This window comes from Physeter macrocephalus, chromosome 2, assembly GCF_002837175.3.
Source record: "Physeter macrocephalus isolate SW-GA chromosome 2, ASM283717v5, whole genome shotgun sequence".
In the NCBI taxonomy this organism is placed as follows: Eukaryota; Metazoa; Chordata; class Mammalia; order Artiodactyla; family Physeteridae; genus Physeter; species Physeter macrocephalus.
The window spans coordinates 56,083,814-56,091,507 of NC_041215.1; the positions used below are offsets into that span (position 1 = coordinate 56,083,814).

Below are 7,694 nucleotides of genomic sequence, written 5' to 3' on the forward strand. Positions count from 1 at the left end.
CTTTCATGTGTTTGTTGGCAACCTGTATATCTTCTTTGGAGAAATGTCTATTTAGGTCTTCTGCCCATTTTTGGGTTGAGTTGTTTGTTTTTTTGATATTGAGCTGCATGAAGAGGTAGTATTCTAAAAAGGAATGTGTTCTCTTTTTTTTCTACTCAATTTTTGTTCTTTATTCCTTTTTTTCCCTCACCCACTTTGCTTTTATCTACTTTTAAAATCCCTTTCCACACTCTGAAATTTTTCTATTATAATTTATATCCTGCTTATTTATACAAAAATATGTGAGATTGCTTACAGTGTTATAACACATAAATCAGGAGAGTGAAGCCAAAAAAAATGAGAGAGAGAGAGAGCACTATAGCAGGAACCACAGTCAAGCACTAAGTTTGGATGTAAGCCTTCTAGGGGCAAAAACAGCATGAGGTTTTGAGTTGGAGTTCTTTTCTTTATTGAGGTGTAGCTGACGTTCCCTTTTCTCTAAAAAGGAATGTGTTCTCTTTTTTTTCTACTCAATTTTTGTTCTTTATTCCTTTTTTTCCCTCACCCACTTTGCTTTTATCTACTTTTAAAATCCCTTTCCACACTCTGAAATTTTTCTATTATAATTTATATCCTGCTTATTTATACAAAAATATGTGAGATTGCTTACAGTGTTATAACACATAAATCAGGAGAGTGAAGCCAAAAAAAATGAGAGAGAGAGAGAGCACTATAGCAGGAACCACAGTCAAGCACTAAGTTTGGATGTAAGCCTTCTAGGGGCAAAAACAGCATGAGGTTTTGAGTTGGAGTTCTTTTCTTTATTGAGGTGTAGCTGACTTACAATGTTACATTAGTTTCAGGTGTACAACATAGTTATTTTAAAATTTTCTAGATTATACTCCATTTATTGTTCTTATAAAATATTGGCTGTATTCCCTGTGCTGTGCAATATATCCTTGTAGCTTATTTACTTTATACATAGTAGTTTGTACCTCTTAATCCCCTACCACTGTCTTTCCCCTCTCCCCTTCACTCCCCCGTCATTGATAACCACTAGTTTGTTCTCTATATCCATGAGCGTGTTTCTTTTTTGTTATATTCACTAGTTTGTTTTATCTTTTCAGATTCCATATATAAGTGGTAGCATACAGTATCTGTCTTTCTCTGCCTGAATTGTTTCACTTAGCATAATGCCCTCCAAGTCCATCCATGTTGTTGTAAATGGCAAAATTTCACTCTTGTTTGTAGCTGAGTAGTATTCCATTATATATCTATATGGAGTTCTTTTTAAAATCAGAAGAGCAGGTGGGTTTTCCTTCGTGTCTGTCACATTTCCTGTGCCTGGCAGTCCCCATGGGTTTCTCAAGGATGAGCCTCCACCTAGCTCTCTTGTCACCCACTCCCCACCCCAGAAGCACGATGAGCTCTGCACGTAACCCACAGGCAGGATCACAGACAGACCCAGGGCTTCCAGCTGATGTGAGGAAGTTGAACCTTTCCGTTTCTTCCTGAAAGTTGAGTTCATTAGAGTTGGTCCAAAGGCTGATAAAGCGCTGGCCTCTGAGTCAGGACTAGTCGCCTTTCATCCTGGAGACTTGACGGTGATCAGGTGAACATCTGGTGGGATGTGGAGTGAAATCATAGGGGGTGCCCTACTGAGTAACGTCATCACACTGGGGGGATGAAACACACATTCCAGGACTGGGAGCCTCCTTCTTGAGAGAGCCTGGCTAAGGGGGTGTGTCTGACCTGCCTGGGTATCTTAAAGTGCTGGCAAGTGAGAAATGATGTTCGGGTTCCCTGGAGGAATGAGAAAATGTGTTATGTTTCTCCAAATATCTATAGTTTCAATAGGCATGGCTTTGGGAAGAGACAGTTGTCAGGGCTAAATACTTAGAGCAAAAGCAGTAAATAGGAGGCTGTACTGTCCAGTAGGTTAGCCACTAGCCACATGTGACTACTGAGCACTTGAAATGTGGCCAAGTCCACACTGAGATGTGTGGAAAATGCAAAATACACACCAGATGGCAAACACTGTGGGAAAAAAGACTGTGAACTATCTTAGTAGTAATATTGTAATGGAAAATATCTCAATCTCTACTACTTGATTACATGTTGAAATGATAATATTGAGTATATTGGGTTAAATAAAATGTATTATTAAAGTTAATCTTACCCGTTGCTTTTCACTGCTTAATGTGGCCACTTGAACATTTAAAATTAAATGTGTGGCTCACATGGTATTTCTATTGGGACAGCTCTGGTCTAAATATCTAAAATTAAAAGTTTTTTTTGTTTTTCTTCCTGAGGAGTGAATTTCCATTGTGTTCTCTAACTCCTGTGTTCTCTCTTTGGTTCTCTTTCAACAGATATGACTCTCTACGTAGCATGTCAAGGACTACATTAATCACCAATTCCTTTACTTTTTTTCCCTCCTACACAATTTCCATTTTCTTTTACACTTGCTCACCCCAGCCATCTGCAGTACACCAGTTTCAGATATTTGAGCTGTGTAGAGTTTCTGTGTACAGATGAGTGCTTGGACTTTTCTCTTCCCGAGAAATCTGAAGGGGGCGATTACAGAAGATCCACTTACTCCTGGGATCTGTTGCTGTGGCCCCGGGCTTGGGGCATTGGGTGGTCCCTGGGTGGTCCTTGGACACTTCTTCTCTGCAGCCACGTCCCAGCAAATACCATTCCCTGGAGGGGAACAACCAAGTGCCGTGGAGGCAGGGGCTTCTGCTTCGCCGCCTCAACTGTCTGGTTTCCTGTAAAATAAACACATTACTTTATATTTTTAGGGAACACAAAAGTGCTGCTATAGGGCTCAAAATTTTCATTCTGGACGCTTTTCCAAAACAAATCACCCCAAAGACGCATTTTGAATATCCTGGTAGCATCTTTGGATCTGTAAAATACACCTTTTAGTAGGGCACCCGTTAAAATGCAAAGCAAATTTCTTCGAGGCAGAAAAACAATCTGACAGTAGCAATGTAGAAATTGTTCACTCAGACACATCTGTGTAAATGCGAAGAGTCATAGCATTCACCTCTGAGCTGCTTGCTATTGAACCTGCAGTGACTAGTCTCAGCCAGCCCAGGTAGAACATCATTCCTTCACAAGTGTTGAAAATGCTGCAAAGTTGGATGAGTGGAAATGCGGCTGCCCCCCTCCTTGCTTCCTCTTCCCTCATCCTACTGGAGCTTGCATCAGGGATGGCCTCTTTCTCTACGGAACCATCTTGAGCCTGGTGGGGGTATTGCTGACGAAATCCAGGATCATTCCAGCAGTTGAAAAAGGAAGCCCTAGGGGGAAAGCAATTGACATATTTTTGTGCCTATGAATAAGTTGCCATGAATAATTTGTTATCTTAACCCATCCTTGCCGACCATTTAGTTGAGTTCTCTCCTTGGCATCAAATAGATAGGTTTCCTCTTAGGCAGAATTAGAAGAAATCAGTGTGGATGGATTTTTTACATTCGGCTATTGTTTTATTCAAATACATGAATCTAAAGCTGAATCAACTCTTATTTCCAGTTGTGCATATTAAAATGATCGAATTCCAAGTAGTAAAGTTTTCAGGGAAACTGACAAGGATTCAATTAAGTTAGTCTTGTGTGCTGCTACTTGTTTTGATAAATTTGAGGGTTAAGTCAATGATAACCAAACCAGTCTCAGTGAAAGCACCCATCCTATGGTTGCGTCAGCCCAGGATGAGTGAGCTGGTACTGTCCCTTGTGCTGTCACCACTGGAATGAAATTTTGCCAGAAGAGACGTTGCGCTTTCTCATTGCTGGTGGGTGAAAGATAGTTCAAGTGTGTGTGTCTGTGTGTGTGTGTGTGTGTGTGTGGATAAAGCACTAAAGACTGAATTGACTTCCAGACTTTTCTTGTATAAAATTTCCCTAACCAAGCAAAGCTGCTCTGACTTAATTTATTTGTTAAATGTTGCACTTTGTTTATGTGTGGTTTTTTGGGGGGGAGGGGTGCAGTTAGTAAGTAGAGAGAAGAGGACGAATTCTACTGACGTATTTATTTAGTAAAAATGACAATTTTGCATTCATTTACATTTAAAAAATTCTTCTGTTTGTTTTTTTTTTTACATTGTTGCTAGCGCTTGCCCAGCATAACTGCTCCAATGCTATTTGCCGTTTGACAGAAGGATCCTTGTAGGGCAGGCTTTGCAAACCTTATCAGGTAATAACATATGCCATAGATTATAACCTTGCTGTTAAGATGTTTGCCTCTTCTTTTAGAAGTTAAAACCGGCCTTTGAGAGGATCGCCAAATAATAAATTGTCATACCACTGCTGTCTGTTATGCAACTGTGTAACTCCATAGTTGGAAATTGAACGAAGGTTAGGAATTCTTTCCTTTGGGCTCTCTTGTTAACAGATTATTTTAGATTTTTTCCGAAGTAAGTTTTCCCTGGGCACCCCTTTTCTAATTCTAAAGAAGTGTTTGGCCCTTTCATGTTTCAAAAAGAAACATTCACTTGTAGTTCCATATTTCTTGATCTCTATAAGGGACTCACAAAATTCAGTTTACTTTTATTCACAGAGAAAGTTGGCTTTGATGTCTCTTAAAGATAATTCTGCTAGTTGCTGATCAGCCAGTCAGTTCACCTAGCTTCAATCTTTATAGGACCTCTAAACTAATTTTCCTACACTGTGACTAAAAGGTAGGCAGATCATGGGAATGGATTATACAGTATATTCAAATGGATCCCTAATACTACTTTGTTTAATAAGGTAATATCAGGACCACATATTCTGTAGTCCATAAAGCCACATTTATGCAATTTTCACTTTTTTAGGCTGTTGTTCCTTTACATTTTTACTCTAGGTGTAAAAACCACATTTGTGAATGGCTAAGCCTATGATTATATTTTCGGTTGTATGCTGCTTTTTGCTAGTGTGTGTGTGCTTGTGTGTGTGTGTTTCTCCTCTGAATAGTTTTATATTTCATGCTACTTCTTGAAAGTTTACTCTTTGATGCTAAAAGGGAATAACCAGATGATTTCTAAAAATAATGTCTCCCTGCAGGATGGTGGATTGTTAAATTAGAGGAATGCTGTTTGCTATATCAACATTTATGGTCAGAGACTAAAATGTATTAATGCCAAGTGTGTTTTGGTCAATAACTGGAGAATTCTGTGTAAATGCATCATCTCTTCCAATGTTTTACAGTTTGCCATGTGGAATGGCAGGTAGTAGGGAGAAAAATAAGTGTGGATTAAGACTTTTAAAGGAAATAGTATCATATGATTAAGAAAATTAGAATTTGTAGAAATATTGGGATAAGTGAAGAAATAAAAATGTCTGTCTAGAATGTAGCATCTAGAGAGTTTTTGGAAGCCCTACCTTCACATGAGGGTGTGATATTCCTGTCCAAAGCCAGACTAAGCCATCAGCAAGACTCATGGGGGGATTATTACCTCTCCTTTCCTAGAGGAATAACCAAAAGCAAATAAAAATTCTTAACAGTCCCCTCTTTGAAGTGTATTTTTTAAGCAGGGTGGAAAACATTTAGACTCTGGCTTTATGACACATTAGGGAAGTTGTTTATTGGCAGGGGGCAGGAGGTGGGGGACCAGGAGGATTTCACTTATAGATTGTCTCACCCCCATATTGCGAGCAAGCTAAAGGAACCATCACAGTCTAAAATGCCTTCATTGAACAATAACAGTTTAGACTTTTTAGAAAGTATTGAATAAGGGTCAGGGAACAGCCGAAGGCAGTACCGCTCCGTGAAGTCTGCTTACACATTTACAAATTGTCCATCAGTTTAAAATACTTTTCACCGTGTGCGGCTATAAGGGGAATAGGGCACTCTGTAGAATTATACATGTCTAGTTTGTAAAGTATGTCATGTGTACTGCAGATGTGTGTTCTCTCGGCTTTGTGTATCTGTACAGTAGCTTTCATTTAAAAAAATTGTGGACTAACTTGTTTTGGTGGTGTGAGGGGGAGAAGGGCAGTTTATATCAAGTAACGATGCTGTAATATAGTACATGTAACAAAAGATCTGGAGTAACCCTTCCCTGGCCCATGGAAAATTTTGGTTATCTTCTAGGTTCTAAAGTGAAGATGTGTGGATACTCTGGCAGACTGCATGTTGTATAATTTGAAAAATACTAAAAGTGGAAAATAAAATTGAATTAAACTTTGGCTGGTCTGTTTTTTCTTAGAGTCATCTTAAAGGCACTCTCCTTGAAGGCCTCAATGCCATTGTGAGGATGGGCCATTTTCTGGCCTTGAAGGAGTTCATTTCAGTGAGCAGCTGCTTGAATTCAAAGCCTGAGCAAGGTCAACCGTGACCTTTCTGTCTTTTACTTTGCTTGAATATCTGTATTTAAATTTTTCCTTCATTGAGGACCCAAGAAAACCTGACATTTGTTCCTTCAGCACTGAAAAGACAGACGCCTATGTCAATAAGTGTCTTAACTTTTTAAAAAGTAGGATCGAGTTAAGGTGCAATAGACCAGTGTATTAGCTGAATTTCTGAATTTCTTCTTGTCCAAGAAAGGCACTTATTCTAATAATATGTTTTAGGTCATTGGCATTCTTCAACTAATGCCTTGGACCTCTGCATATATTGAAAGGTTATTGGCATCTTTTTTTTTTATTGGCATCTTTTGAGAAGTGTTGGGGTGTTTGTATTCCTGTGTAGCTTACTGATTATTACTATTAATGTACAGGTCTGAGATCTTGTGAGAGGATACCAGAGTATGAAGCCGTTGGAGAATAACAAATGGCAGGACACAGGATTATTCTTATCTGCTCTCTTAGCGAGGAGACTTCCTTACCTCAGGTCACTGAAATCCTGTGGCCACGCACGGCCTTGTGCATGTAAAACACCCTTATTCTCGTTCTTGGTTGGGTTAATGTTGCATGGGAGCCAGACAGTAAACTGCCTTCATCAATTAAAAGTGGAAAGATGGATGCCAAATAAAGATTTTATAAGTGGAATTGAGGACACTGCAAATGATGTGCTTTTATGATGTCTTATCCATCTCCTTGAATTTGTTATTCTCCAAAGAACTTGGAAGAGGTAGTTACCAAATATCAGATTGTTAAAGGTGACTTAGGTAGTAAAACTTCAAACATCGTGGATGAATATTTAGGCTGAAGCCTGTTTATTTAAGATGGGAAAGCAGTCCTTTGAAAGGACCTGATGACAAAGCACATTTCAGTATCACTGAGAAGTGACCCTATAGGTTCCAGGACAAGCAGCTCTGCAGTGCAGTAGGTCTGCACTAACACCCACTGTTCCCCGGGTTCCTGTGAGCCTTTCCCGAGGATTCCTTTTCTATTGAGCTCTGAACAGTGCTCGGGCTATGCCTTGGAAGTACTACAGAGCTAGAGCAACTGGTAGAATGTGGAATGGAAGCTATAATCTGCCGAGGCAATTACCGGTGACGTGTGTATCTGCAGGTTTAATTCTAGCATTTGTGACAGGTTATATCTTGTGATTTGTCTCATGTACACAATAAATTGAACAGGAGTAGGAGGTATCTCTCGGGTGACACATCAGATGAAAATATGTGGGCTCACTTGACAAATGCATCCTGAGCCATGGGATTTTTACTTTCCCTTTGGCATTTGGTGGTTCTTCAGCCAATCTGCAGAGAAAACACCGATTTCTGTGTGGTTAGCTGGGCTCAAAATAAAAGACTTGCAGGTAATCCCTGTGGATCTTTCCACTTGTGA

The 7,694-nt window shown here is 39.5% G+C and overlaps 1 protein-coding gene across 1 annotated transcript in view; it reads left to right on the plus strand.

The window, feature by feature from the left end:
- Positions 1–6,123, plus strand: part of KIF5C (kinesin family member 5C) — a 177,840-nt gene extending 171,717 nt beyond the window's left edge. Inside the window, exon 26 of the mRNA XM_024122294.3 lies at positions 2,352–6,123. The gene's annotated coding sequence lies outside the window, so the exon portion shown is untranslated. The remainder of the gene's footprint in view (positions 1–2,351) is intronic.
- The last annotated feature ends 1,571 nt before the right edge of the window (positions 6,124–7,694 follow it).